This window comes from Anolis sagrei, chromosome 2 (assembly GCF_037176765.1).
Source record: "Anolis sagrei isolate rAnoSag1 chromosome 2, rAnoSag1.mat, whole genome shotgun sequence".
NCBI classification, from domain to species: domain Eukaryota; kingdom Metazoa; phylum Chordata; class Lepidosauria; order Squamata; family Dactyloidae; genus Anolis; species Anolis sagrei.
In genome coordinates, this window is record NC_090022.1 from 127,160,826 (window position 1) to 127,175,081 (window position 14,256).

The 14,256-nt window shown below is 42.2% G+C and overlaps 1 protein-coding gene across 16 annotated transcripts in view; it reads left to right on the forward strand.

Annotated features, from left to right (window-relative positions):
- The first annotated feature begins 9,491 nt into the window (after nucleotides 1–9,491).
- Nucleotides 9,492–14,256, forward strand: part of WIZ (WIZ zinc finger) — a 71,090-nt gene continuing 66,325 nt past the window's right edge. For 8 of the 16 annotated variants that reach the window (XM_060764434.2, XM_060764439.2, XM_060764441.2 and 5 more), the window contains exon 1: nucleotides 9,493–9,672. The gene's annotated coding sequence lies outside the window, so the exon portion shown is untranslated. Of the gene's footprint in view, nucleotides 9,673–9,743; nucleotides 9,837–9,893; nucleotides 9,971–14,256 lie in introns of those variants that run through there. The other 8 variants (XM_060764444.2, XM_060764447.2, XM_060764450.2 and 5 more) reach the window with 5 other exon arrangements.

Consider the following 14,256-nt stretch of genomic DNA (forward strand, 5'->3'; position numbering starts at 1 on the left):
CATTACGATAGCTTATTTAGCTGTCAGGATTCTTCTGGCAAGTTACTCTAGCCTTGGGGTGGTTAATGAAAAGGTCCTCTGGGTGACAGTTGCCAGTTGGGTTCTGGGAGGCTGGAGCAGATGGACCAGAGGACCTCAGTGTGGCAGACAGATTGTACAGAAGAAGGCAATCCTGTAGGTAACCTGGACCCAAACCATGTAGGGCTTTAAAATACACATATCTGTTTGTTGGTTACCACAAAGGTTTCTAAATGGCTTGATGGAACTGGACCAAACTTCTCATACATACTCTTTATTATCCAACTTAAAACAACTGATGGGTTGAACTATTAGCCAAGTTCTTATTTGCCCAGCTCCAAGGACACAGGCTGCAGTTATATACGAAGAATGTATATACAAAGAAAATATACGCAATTGATTGATTTGGATTATGTTTTGAACCGGCAAACTGTTTTTTAATTGAATACTTATAATTGCTTTAATTGTCTTAATTGTAACTGTGTGTTTTGATGTTTTCTTTTTGGCATGTAATGACTGCCTGCTGTAAGCCGTCCTGAGTCCCTCTTCGGAGATGAGAAGGATGGAATAGAAATGCCCGAAATAAATAAATAAATGCTAGCAACTCCCTCAAACAATATGCTTGATTCACTTCCTCTCAAATATGCCCTGCCTGTTACTATGTTAGAATACAGATGGATGGATGGTATCTTTGAAGTGACCGGTTTGACTTTGAAAGATCTGGGGGTAGCTACGGCCAACAGGGAGCTCTGGCGTGAGCTGGTCCATGAGGAGATGTAGGAAGTGACTGAACAAATAACAGGTGACTGCCCTGGATCAGCAAAGGCCTGTACAACAGGGTAGGAAAAGGTATGATACACAAGCTTATTTTAATTTCCACTGTGCCCAGGTAGCCACATGATGGCAGCATCACAATATTTATTAATCTACAAAAGGCAGTTGATGCTGTAACTGTATTTGCTTCTTTTCTAGTCAGCACCTTTAGACTAGTCAAACATTTTGTAGATTGCGGTGGTCAACCATTTGTTGTGCTGTTAATTTAACTGCCCATCTTTTTCATGTTCTCCTTGCTTTGTAGTTGAAACATTTGGGTTTTAATGGGACAAAGCCTATTTGAATATATTATGGAAGGAAAAAGGAAGAGGGGCTGATCAAGGACAAGATGGATGGATGTTATCCTTGAAGTGATGAGCTTGACCTCGAAGGAGCTGGGGGTGGGAGCTCTGGCGTGGCCTGGTGCATGAGGACACAAAGTATCAGAAACGACTGAATGAATAAACAGCCATTGCACCTGCTTGTTGCATTGTTCGTATGTATGGTGTAGCAAATATAGAAATATGTAAACAGCAGGAAATTTCTACTGGATTGCAGGGACAATATTTATGATCCTTTAATTATGAGAAATTGCTCATGTAATGTGTAAACTACCAAGAGGCCCACTTATGAACAATCAAAAGAACAAAGTTATGCTCTATTCCGAAAGTCAGCTTCAATATATTTTAATTTGGCTAGCAAGCAGTTTGTGTCTTGAAGGAAAGTCAACTATCATGGGACAGGAAATTACCAATTATGCTGGGAAAGATAGTAAAAATTTAGATTTGAACTGTTTGTCAGCATAACTCAATATACTCAATATCAGTCTTCTCTGCCAAAGATACTGGATGCATACACCTGAATGTCTGTTGTTTTGGGAAGTTTCCAGCAGGGTAGCAATTTTGTTTAGGGGAAAGGTAGGATAGAAATGAATGAATAAATAAAATAATCCTATGTATTCAGTAGTAAAAGCTTTTGGATTCAATGGGGCATAATATCATGTACATGTGCAAAAGATTTAATCCTTAGTGCCTGGTAGCAAAAGCAAGAAAGGATGTTCTGATACTCTAATATATATTACATTATGTATATCCTTTCTTTCTCACCTCATGAAACTCATGGCAGCTCAACACTGATTAAAACAACTACGTTAAACCAAAAACAAAGTTAAAAAGTTTATTATGGCTCACATTGATTCTCAACAAAACCATATGTTGTAAGACATTTGCTAATCCTTAAGATGCCACAAATTTGTTGTTTCCAGTTGGTTTATCTGAATAACTATTTAAATATGTTTGACAAATAACTGAGAAATTAAAACAGAACAGACATGAGACTGGACATCATTACGCCAAGAAATTTCACCCAGTTGTATAAATATATAATACATAGTCACTGTACATTAATAAAATGCACAAGTTCTTGCTACAGGTCCCAGTCCAAAATTATTTTTTCTACACAACATGTTAATAGTTGCAGTTAATCTACTTGCACATTTTAAAGTCTTGTTATTTAAAAAGTGATTACTGTAACTCTTTCCTAAAATGATTCCTGAAAAACAGTTTCACATGCCTCAGAGGCCTTAAATTAGAAGCAGAGAGGAAAGTCCTACCTCAGGGGTCCTCAAACTAAGGCCCGGGGGCCGGATGCGGCCCTCCAAGGTCATTTACCCGGCCCTCGCGCAGGGTCAACCAAAGTCTGAAATGACTTGAAAGTACACAACAACAACAACAGTTCTACCTCATCAGCCAAAAGCAGGCCCACATTTCCCATTGAAATACTAATAAGTTTATATTTGTGAACGTTGTTCCTCATTTTAATTATTGTATTGCTTTTAAGTGTATTTTACACTACAAATAAGATATGTTTAAAATAACCTGGTTAAAATAGTCTAAGTACAAGCATATTAAGCCTAAAATTATTGTTCATAAAAAAGAATTCCATTACCTTCCACATGATGTAATTAACCATGATATAAGTTTACTTGGAACCAATGGTCAATTTAATTGTGACTGCTGTAATTTTAATTCCATTACTTTAAATGGAATTCATGTGTCAATGACTAAGTGGATCTGTGGTAAACTGCATTAAGCAATAACTTGATCAGTTGTCAAACTGTGAATATTTATCCTTTACCTATCAAACATGAATCAGAGATGCCTTTTAATTGTTGTTGGAAACCAACTTACCTCTTAATAAGGTTTTAGTTGTTTAAAATGTTTTATTCTCTTTACATTTATATTATGTGATTATTTCTGCTAGGGCTGTCAAGTTTTATTTTATTATTTTTATATGGCCTTAAGTTTATACTTAGGCTGTTCTATATTATTTGATGTGTTTTGTTTTGATGTAATTTAATATGTCTCTTTGCTCGCATTGAATGTTTGCCATGTATTAGAAACTGTCCTGAGTCCCTCCGAGGAGATAGGGTGGTCTAGAAATAATGATGATGGTGATTATATTTAATCTTACAAAAATAAACGTGTCATTATTTTTGAATAGTTTTGTTTAGCGCTGTCTCTAAACCGTTCTCTGAGTTCAGGTTTCTAGAACTAGAACTGTGCTTGGTTACTCCTGTTCTAAAAAGACACATTAGAACTATGTCTTCTTGCAGTAGGAATACTAAAACAGAGCCCTCCAGACCTTGTTGGATTGCAATTCCCATCAGTTAGCTAGCTTAGTGGATGAGGGAGCATGGAAGATGCAGCCCCACATCTGGAGGGCTGCATTGGTCCCCCAGGGTGGGCCAAAAATCACATTATGTAAAATCTCCTTATGTGTTGTTTTAAATTTATAATAGTATATACAGTATATAAAGAAAATGCAATTATATTACATTATGTTAACTCTTTTCAAAAACGTTTCCAAAAAGTGATTAAAACATAAGTCACCTCTGCTACTTTTGTCCCATTCTATAAAACAAGGTGTAAACAGAATACACAAGCACAGCAGAAACCCGTTACTGGTATTTTTCTTTAACATGTCAGCATTATAGATTGCTGAAATTCAGTCCAGTGCTTTGAGAACTAGAACAATTGTTTGTTTGTTTGTTTCTTCAACTAGTTTCCAACTTATGGAGATGCTAAGGTGAACCATCCATGGGTCTTCTGGGGCAAAAGGAGTGTGACTTACTCAAGGTCACTCAGTTGTTGAGTAAGCTCTGAGTGCTCTGTATATACTTTCTAGAAGGCCAAATCAGATGGGTTACAAAAGGAAAAGGCAAAAGTATTTATTTTCAATGGCCCCAGAGGATGTCAGTGGAGAAAGCACCAAAATACTGACATACTGTATGCAAAGCATTTTTATTTCATTGGACAGCTAGTCAAGAAACCCACACCAGCTCCTGACTGGTTCAGAAAGTGTCCTGTTAGCATCCGTGTCAGGATTGGCTCAGAACTCTGTCCGACGCCATCACTGCTTGGCTCTTCCTGGTGTGGGAAATTTAATAAATTTGATGTCATAAACTGTCATTGGAGTATTTGAAATGCCAGTCTGTTTATTGATCTGCCTCTGAGAGGAGCGTGATCAGAAAGGAATGTGGTGTGGCAATATATAATGAGTCCTTGTCGGGGTTAATGATTGGGGTCTGGTGGACACAACGGGGTTAGTCCAAATTACACAATAGGGACCTCATCACAAGCAGTAATAGTATTGAGGTGGAAAGATAAATCAAAATGGACAGTAAATAAATGGTACCAATATATGATGGAGCAAATGGAATTTGAAATTATGAATGTGAAATTAAATGATTTAAAAATCAAGGAACACAGAATGAGAGAAATTGAAGAAAGATGGGCAAGGGTAAAGAACTACATTATGAATCATTCTGGAGATCAAGCCATAAGAAATAAGACACAAATGTTATATAGCATACAGGATGGAAATGTATAAAGATATAATGACTGTCTCAAAAAGAATGTAAATGTAAAAGAAAACAGTCCTCGTGTTGGTGTGGGAATTGTAAATGTTTTGTGTGTGCACGGTATGTTTTTTTTTTTTTTGGTATTGTTAAATAAAAATTCATTATTAAAAAAAAACCATTAGGAAATAATCTGTTTCTGTAACTATGCATCCCGTAGTTTTTTTTCTTTCCTGGCTGAATGCATACTGATGCAGATGTGATGCATATTGACTCCATCACACCCATACAATTCATACTTTCAGAAAATGCTGCGTTTCATCCTTCCATACCACAGAAGCCTGGTTCCTCCCAAATCGTTCAGAAGACCCCCTATGTCATTCCGTGACCTTAAACATTTTCCCCCTAAATTTGCAGTGGTGTAGCCTGGCAAGATTTGAACAAGTACTCGCATCTGGACAGTAAAGGCGATGGAAAAGTCCATAGTACTTAAAATACTAAGATTAGAATATTGTCTAGAAATACTCCATTCATATGATGTTTTTGTAGATGGATTTCGATGGATTACCAGCAGGATGGAATAAATGTCATGCAATGGGACCTGTCAGAAATCATCCTCAATCAGTCTCAGAAACGGAGTATTTCCTAATGTCATGAGTTCCTAGTTGCTTGAAGATAATGGCCATTTCAATGGGTACTGAACAGATGAGGTTAGCTTGGAGCATGGGAGATGGACCGTTTTCACAGGTGGCCCCGATCAGATCAGGAAAGAACAGGAAATTTACTCAGGACCTCTGAACCAAATTCATTGTGTGTTTAAGCCTTCTGGGTCATTGTGAGCAGATTATGGAAATTGGAAGGATCGTTGCCTGGGGTCCAGGTGTGTTAGGCAACATTTAACAAGCAATTCATGAAGGGGCTACCAGAGGACAAAAGCGCACTGTATGTCCCAATGGAGCTGTGTTTTATTATTTATACACTTTATATAATCCATAACATGGGGTCCAATTTCTTGATCTTACAGTGAGTTCTGTGGGGATTTAAACCCCCATAAACCAATCCTCAATCCACCACACCAGAGCTCTCCGAACTGTCCACAGCAATGTTTGTGTGTTGCACAAACGTAATGAGTGTTGAGGGAAACAACCTTTTCAAGCCTCCTCTATATGTTTGTCTGTTTTGCAATGTGTCCTTTTTTAACTTGAAGTATATGTCTTATTTGATTTGCAGTTTCCTTATCTCTATATACCTAAAGCAGTGGGAGGGGCTGCAGGTCACGTGACTGACACACTGACAGTTTAGAATGTTCAGGTTTAAACAGGATGACAGTTGGAAATGTCAGTTGAGGAATGACTGTTAGAGAAGTGTGATGAGCCTTGAATATAGAAATCTGTTATGAGTGCAAAAGCTCATGCTAGGAAGTTAGAAACTGTTGAGGCTTGTGTTTTATTTGAAAGTAATCTCTTATTACAGAGAACTGTATAAAGCAACATAGTTAATGAAGAAACTGTTAAAGATTGTAAGTTCAAGATACAAACTCTCTGAAACGTTACTGAAGTTTTTAACCTCTTGAGAAGAATTGTGCCTGTATCTTTAAATATATGGAGTTATCAGTACAACAAAAATTGTTATCTTTAATTTAAATCATTGTCTGCTGAAAGCATCAAACAAAAACAAAATATCTACATGCCCAGTGATCACCAATTACAAAGCAAATTCTGCTAACCCGATGAGGTTGTGATCCTAACAGTTCAGGATCTATACCCCAATGGTCGGTAATTCTAACAGATCAAGATTCATTATCCCCAATAATGAGACCTCTTAGTCTATATGAAAGAAGCAATACCAACTTGAATGCATTTTTATCCAGCAAAAGTGCCAATTAGTATTAGTAACATTAATACTAGTAACGTATTTTGACTCATAAATGACAAAAAATCTTGGAAATGTATGTTATTACTGTATTTCTTCAATTCTAAGACACATCTTTTTCTTCATATAAACATCTCTAAACATCGAGTGCATCTTCGAACTGCAGGCACCTTTTTTTATATACCAGTATTTAAATAAAGCTTGTATTTTTGTTAGTGGTAATGATATCAGTGTGCCTTAGAATCAATGAAATACAGTATCTTACAAACCATATATTTTTTAAAGCACGAATGAAAGGCTTTAATGAGATATGTTGTGTCTATACATTTTACTATTACAATTTATGTGCCTGTATCTTTTATCTCCAGCAAAGGATCATTCCAGTTGCGGCACTGGATCTTGAGTACCTCAATGATACCACAAGCGAAAATGTGAAGGGACACTCAAGACAGAGTCATGGCAGAGAAGTCAGACCAAGCGCGATCCCTGGGGAAGGCAATGGCAATTCTCCCCAGTATTAGGTTCTTGTGAGTTTTTTCGGGCTATAGGGCCATGTTCTAGAGGCAATTCTCCTGACGTTTCGCCTGCATCTATGGCAAGCATCCTCAGAGGTAGTGAGGATGCTTGCCATAGATGCAGGCGAAACGTCAGGAGAAATACCTCACTACCTCTGAGGATGCTTGCCATAGATGCAGGCGAAACGTCAGGAGAAATGCCTCTAGAACATGGCCCTATAGCCCGAAAAAACCCACAAGAACCTAGTGATTCCAGCCATGAAAGCCTTCGACAATACACTCCCCAGTATTCTTGCCAAGAAAACTACATGGATCATCAGTACAACCAGAGAGATGTCGGTATGCCATTGGAAGATGGGACTCCCAGGTCGGAATGCTACTGGGGAGGCACAGATAAGTTCAACTAGCCCCAGATGTGATGATGCAGCTAGCTCAAAGCCAAAAGGAAGGTAAGGAGCCGACAGTGCTGGAGGAGAACAACGAATCCGATGCTCTAAAGATCAACACACCATAGGAACCTGGAAGGTAAGATCTGTGAGCCAAGGCAAACTGGATGTCGTTATTGATGAGATGTCAAGACTGAGATGCTGGGGAAATTGGAAGGAAATGGATGGATGGTATCCTTGAAGTGACTGGCTTGACCGTGAAGGAGCTGGGGGTTGTGACGGCCGACAGGGAGCTCTGGTGTGGGCTGGTCCATGAGGTCATGAAGAGTCAGAATTGACTAAATGAATAAACAACAACAATCTTTTATCTGGGTTGCTAGTAAAACTGAATTACTGTGTTGTGAAATGATGCATGTCTAAAAAGCACCATGTCACCAACGTTTGGAAAGTTCTGCACTACACCAGCCAGCTCCAAGACCTCCTACACAAGGCATGGGCAAACTTCGCCATCCCCCCTCCCCCAGGTGTTTTGGGCTTCAACTCCCACAATTGCTAACAGCCTCAGGCCCCTAACAGAAATTGTGCGAGTTGAAATCCAAAACACTTGGGAGGGCCAAACTTTGCCCAGGTCAGCATGGCTAGACTCACTCGACATAAACCTCTTTATTGTTGTTTCAATTCATGTCGCCCTCTAATCTATCTCAAGGGACAAGGGGGCCTGGGGCCGCGTCGCTCCTCTCTAGGCCTTTCGAGGGCCAGGTACAGGCATCACTAGTTGTGAGCGCCCTAGAGGAGTGCATGCCTGAAGGGGAAAGGCGAGAACAGCCATGGGGAGGCCCAGACAGACAGGCCTGGAGCCGAGCCCTTCGCCATCACTGACGAACCTATCTCTTCCATTCAGCTCCTCTTTCGGAGCCCCTGGTAGCGCAGTAGGTTAAACTCTTATGTCGGCAGGACAGAAGGCCGACAGGTTGGAGGTTTGACTCTAGGGAGAGCGGGTTGAGCTCCTTCTGTCAGCTCCAGCTCCCCATGCTGGGACATGAGAGAAGCCTCCCACAAGGACCATAGAATCATAGAGTTGGAAGAGACCTTATGGGCTATCCAGTCCAATCCCCTGCCAAGAAGCAGGAATATTGCAGATGGCCATCCAACCTCTGTTTAAAAACCTCCAAAGAAGGAGCCTCCACCACACCCTGGGGCAGAGAGTTCCACTGCTGAACGGCTCTCACAGTCTGGAAGTTCTTCCTCATGTTCAGATGGAATCTCCTTTCTTGTAGTTTGAAGCCATTATTCCGCGTCCTAGTCTCCAGGGAAGCAGAGAACAAGCTTGTTCCCTCCTCCCTGTGGCTTCCTCTCACATATTTATATATGGCTATCATGTCTCCTCTCAGACTTCTCTTCTTCAGGCTAAACATGCCCAGGTCTTGAAGCCACTCTTCATAGGGATTGTTCTCCAGACACTTGATCATTTTAGTTGCCCTCCTCTGGACACATTCCAGCATGTCAACACCTCTCTTCAATTGTGGTGCCCAGAATTGGACACAATATTCCAGGTGTGGTCTAACCAAGGCGGAATAGAGGGGTAGTATGACCATCCTAATCTAGACACTAGATTAGGATGGTAAAAACATCAAACATCCGGACGTCCTTTGGCTAACGTCCTTGCAGACGGCCAATTCTCTCACACCAGAAGCGACTTGCAGTTTCTCAAATCGCTTCTGACGGGGAGAAAAAAAAAAAAGCTTCTCTCTTAACATGGCGCCCGAGGCGGGACCCGTCCCATGACGTCATAGCGCTTGGGCTCTGCCTCTCCCAACATGGCGCCTCGGAGGCGGACGTCGCGTTGCTAGAGACGCTCTGTGTTCGCGACGTTGAATGGAAGAGAGGGGGGAGGAAAGGGGCGGGGAGCAGCCCGGTCGGAGCAGGCAGCTGGGCCGGCCGGGTAGAGAGAGAGACAGAGAGAGAGGGAAGGAGGGAGGGAGGAGGGGTGGGCAGAGGGGGGAGTTGGTGGGACGGCGCGCGGGCGGGCGGGCGGAGGGAGCCGGGGGAGGCTTAAAGGAGCCATGTCCCCTGCGCGGCGGCCTCGGCTGCTGCTGCTGAAGAGGCCGGAGCCGGGCGGGGGGCCGAAGAGGAAGGTGCCGAGCGAGATCGGGAAGCGCGCGAGCCCGCCCGCCCAGCCCCGAGGAGCTGTTGAGCGGGGCGCGCGAGGGTGAGTGCGCCTTCAGGGAGGGAGGGAGGGAGGGAGGGAGGAGGCACCTACGGAGAGCGAGAGGGAGAGAGAGGGAGAGCGGCGGCTGAGGAGGGCAAGTGACAGGCGGCAGGCAGGCAGGGAGCGGGTGCTGCTGCCGCCGCTGTCAGGGAGCGAAGTGACAGGTAGGCCACGGGCGGGACTGGCTCAGCGGAGTGGAGCCGAGGGCCGGCCAGCGCCCAAAGCAGGCAAACAGCGGGTCCCGCGGGAGGTCCCGGAGGTGGCGCGGAGCTTGGAAGCGGGGCAGGTGCGGCGCAAGGTGGGCAGTGTGGACCCAGAGGGAAAGGGGGGGGGGGCTTCTGAGGCGGCGCCGGACGTTTGACAGCGAGGCTGGGATTGGATTGGATTGGATTGGATGGCGGGGGGGGGGGGGGTGCTGAGAAAACGAGGGAACCCCTTTCTCCAAATCCTGGGAGGAACCGGTTTCCTCTCGCTTGGCCCAGAGATGGAGGGTTTATTTGAGGGCTTCATTGAACAGCCCTTCTCTTTCCCATGCTCTCTCTCTATGGACAGGTTGACAATCCCTCCTCCGAAATGCTTGGCACCGGAGACGGGCCATATTTCGGGTCCCCCCGGCCCCAATTTTGGAATACTTGCCTATACACCAGGCCTGGGCAAACTTGAGCCCTCCAGGTGACAGCACTTCAACTACCATGGCTAAATGCTATGGAATAATGAGTGTTGTAGTTTTACAAAGGCTAGCTTTCTCTGCCAAAGGATGCTGGTTCCTTTTGTTACCCATACTACAACTCCTATAACATTGAGCTATGGCAGGCATGAGCAAACTTGGGCCCTCCAGGTGTTTTGGACTTCAACTCCCATAATTCCTAACAGCCTCAAGCCCTTTCCTTTCCCCCCTCAGCCGCTTAAGCGTGAGGCATGAAGCTGTGAGGAATTGTGGGAGTTGAAGTCCAAAATACCTACAGGAAGTAGAATTCTTGGGACCAGAGGTGTTCCACATTTTAGATCCCCTCTCCCAAACAAGGTCTAGGACCCAGATCTAGACACAGGATTTCTTTATGTTTGTATAACTGTATTCCCCATCTGGGAGCCCCAGGTGGCACAATGGGTTAAACCGCTGAGCTCCTGAACTTGCTAAATGAAAGATTGGAGGTTCGAATCCAGGGATCAGGGTGTGCTCCTGCTGTTAGCCCCAGCTTCTGTCAACCTAGCAGTTCAAAAACATGCAAATGTGAGTAAATCAATAGGTACTGCTCTGGCAGGAAAATAACGGTGCTCCATCTAGTTATGACTTTGGAGGTGTCTACAGACAACGCTGACACTTAGGCTTAGAAATGGAGCACCACCCACCTGAGTTGGATATGACTAGATTTAATGTCAAGGGGAAACCTTTACTTTTACTTATTCCCCATCTACAGATTGAGTACCCCTCTTCCAGAGATTCCAAGTATGTTAGAGAGTTTTTTGTCCAGATTTTGGAATGTGTGCTTATACGTAATGCGATGCCTTGGAGATGGGACACAGAATTTGTTTGTGTTTCGTATATATGTTTTAGGCATGTAGCCTGAGACACAATATTTTTTAGTATGTTGTGTATGAAACAAAGTTTGTGTGCACTGAACTATCAGAAAACGAAGATGTTATTATCTCAGTTCCCCAATGTGGACAGTTTTGGACTTTAGAGTATTTTGGATTTCAGAATTCCAGAAAAGAGATGCTCAACCTGTCTATTTATACCAGGCATGGGCAAACTTCGGCCCTCCAGGTTTTGGACTACAAAATACCTGGAGAGCTGAAGTTTGCCCATGCCTGATTTATACATACATACAGTTATTTTTGTATGAGTGTATTCAAGTGATAAATGGTTCAGTTTGAATGAATCCAGGTTTTTGGACTGGACAGATATGGTTTGTCTTAGATAAATCTTCTTTATGAAACTTCACACATGCACACACATACCTTTAAGGCTACAGTCCTATCTTTCTTTATCTGAGAATAAAACTCATCCACTACTTATTTTTGCATGCTATTGAGAATGTTGTTCTGCAAATATTCCTGCCATTCCTTCCTGCAAGGTATTTGAAAGGAGACTTAGTTCTGGCAATTTGACAGTGACTTGTTGGCATAACTGGTCTAGTTAGGCCAGTGATTCAGGCTACTATCCCAGCCCTACCAACTTGGAAGGAAGTGTGTGCCTGCATGCACATCTTCAAGTGACCTGTTGACTTACGACAATCGTAGTAATTTCATTGGGCTTTCATAGGCAAGGAATACTCAAAAGTGATGAGCCATTGTCCTCCTTTGAAATATAGCCTATAGCATCTTGTATTACTTGGCATAAGGGATGACTCTGCCTAGCTTCCAAGTTCTGGTGCCTTCAGGATATTTTAATCTAATGAGACGTTACTCTAGTAAACATGGATATAGTTGATGTGTGAAATTTGAATACTGATCAACAACATGGGTGTGTTACACTAGAAGTTTGGACAGCAACTTCGGGAACATTTCCAAGTTAAGTTGTAGGAAAGTGTTTTCTGTTCAGATTCTTATCTGGCACTTATCTTCGTAAAACCCAAGCATGTCATTTTTGTTAAGTGGAGATCTGTCACAATTTTGATTTGTGATCCTGAGGTGATGCTATTCCTTGAGAAGAACCTACTTTTCTTTCACTATATTGTTCCATCTCTTTTATGTATATAGCATTTCTTTTGTGGTTAATAATTTTTTTTTAAAAAAGAATATTGATTTGCTGAAAGTGCTCAGATGGAACCTAACAACTGTGCCATGCGAGTTAAAGGTATATTTGATGGTAAGGATAATAGAAAGTAACTTGATTTGTAAACATGAAAGGAAGTGTTGATTATTTAAAATATTAATTATGTTCAGATCTGAAGGGACACCATGGTGAATTTAAGGGGTCTTCTTCTATTTTCTTAACTTAGTTTCAAACAATAGTATGAGACATAGTTCTGCCTATGTGTTTAGTTAGAATATGTGTATAGTACTTTATAGCTCTGGCACTCTGCAGAATAACTTACGAAATTATTTGAGATAAAACAAAACAAAACTGTTACTGTAACCTAAAGTACATAACATCTGTATAGAGGCAGGATTATTGAAGTAATTATTTTGGCCTCGCTGGTTACTTTTTCTGATGTGTCATTACAAACAATCCTCCACGTGTGTGGGTTTAACTTTTGCAGATTTTTATTAATACGGTCTCTCTGTCTCGAGGTCCTCCATATCAGTTCTGTGATCATCTTCCAGTGATTGACCATAGGAGACTAAAGATTCCTAGAGAGATTCTCTCTAGGAATTTCTAGATCATCCATCACAACTTTGTGGTCAACCTCCAATGGAAGTTGATCACAGAATTGCTATGGAGGACCTAGTGATTCCTAGAGAAATACCCTTTAGGATTAAAGAAGTATTTAATTTTTTGTAGTTTTCCCACTTTTGTGGGATTTCTGCATCTATAACTCCAGAGATTGTGAAGGGCCAAATGTACAGCAGACATAGGCATTAGCTGCCATCAAAATCCTCTGTGGTGTTGGTTGAATAACAACTGCTCACTACAGAACTACTTAGATTCATGTGTAGTTGGATTAGCCCTGCAGTGGCTAAATATTGCATGAGGTTGATATGGCTTAACCCAAGGCAAGACCACTTTAACACGGACTTGCCCCAGGTTGGGCTAACTCAGGAGAAAGCCCAAATCCTGACCTCCCAAGTTAGGGGGAGTGAAAACAGTTGGCTTGATTCCTAAATACAACCAGTTACAACTGTCTTCACTGACCTCCATGTTCTTCAGGCTCAGGTAGCCCAGGGATGCAGGATGCACTCTGCTTTTCATAATTGTCCCTCCCCCCACATTGCAGCTATCTCCATCTGCCACACCCATCTATCTTGTTCTTAGGTATTCTGGTTGTGGCAGTGGGGACAGGGCGGATCTCTAATATGGGCACTGTGCTGCCTTGAATCATTTTTGGCACAGCTAACCATCAGGACTTCCTGCCACCCCCAAGATAGTTCAGGAAGTTGCTATCTGGCAATCCTGTAGGCCTGATCCGATGTCCCAGATGCTGGATTAAGCCCACGTTAATTGTCAGCATAGAAGGACCCTTAGTCTAGAATGGAAGTTTTTTTTCCCATCACGAGTTTTATTTTATGGTTGATTGGTTGCTTTTACTTTTCTGAGTTGTTGCAAACAAAAGCTGCATGCATTATCTTTGATTGTAATCACTTTGGAAGACAATGTCCATTTTTTCTCTCTAATAAAAATGGTTATAAAGAAAGCCCAATGTACCTGGCCCTTTAGGAGCCTGGTGGAATTGCTGCCAAATGGCATCTAGGTTGAGAGAAGCAGCTTCCCAAGAGGACTGGTGATAGTAGACCTACTTTGCTTCTCACTCTCTTTATCACTCTGATGAAAGGATTCAAAACATTCCTTTATTGAACTTTCTGGGAAAGTCCCAACATACAAGTCTTGAAAAAGAAATGGCTTGTATCTAAAAATGTATGATTAGTTAGGTTGGATTATCACCATACCATCATTGTACCAGAAACTACCAAAATCATCTTATA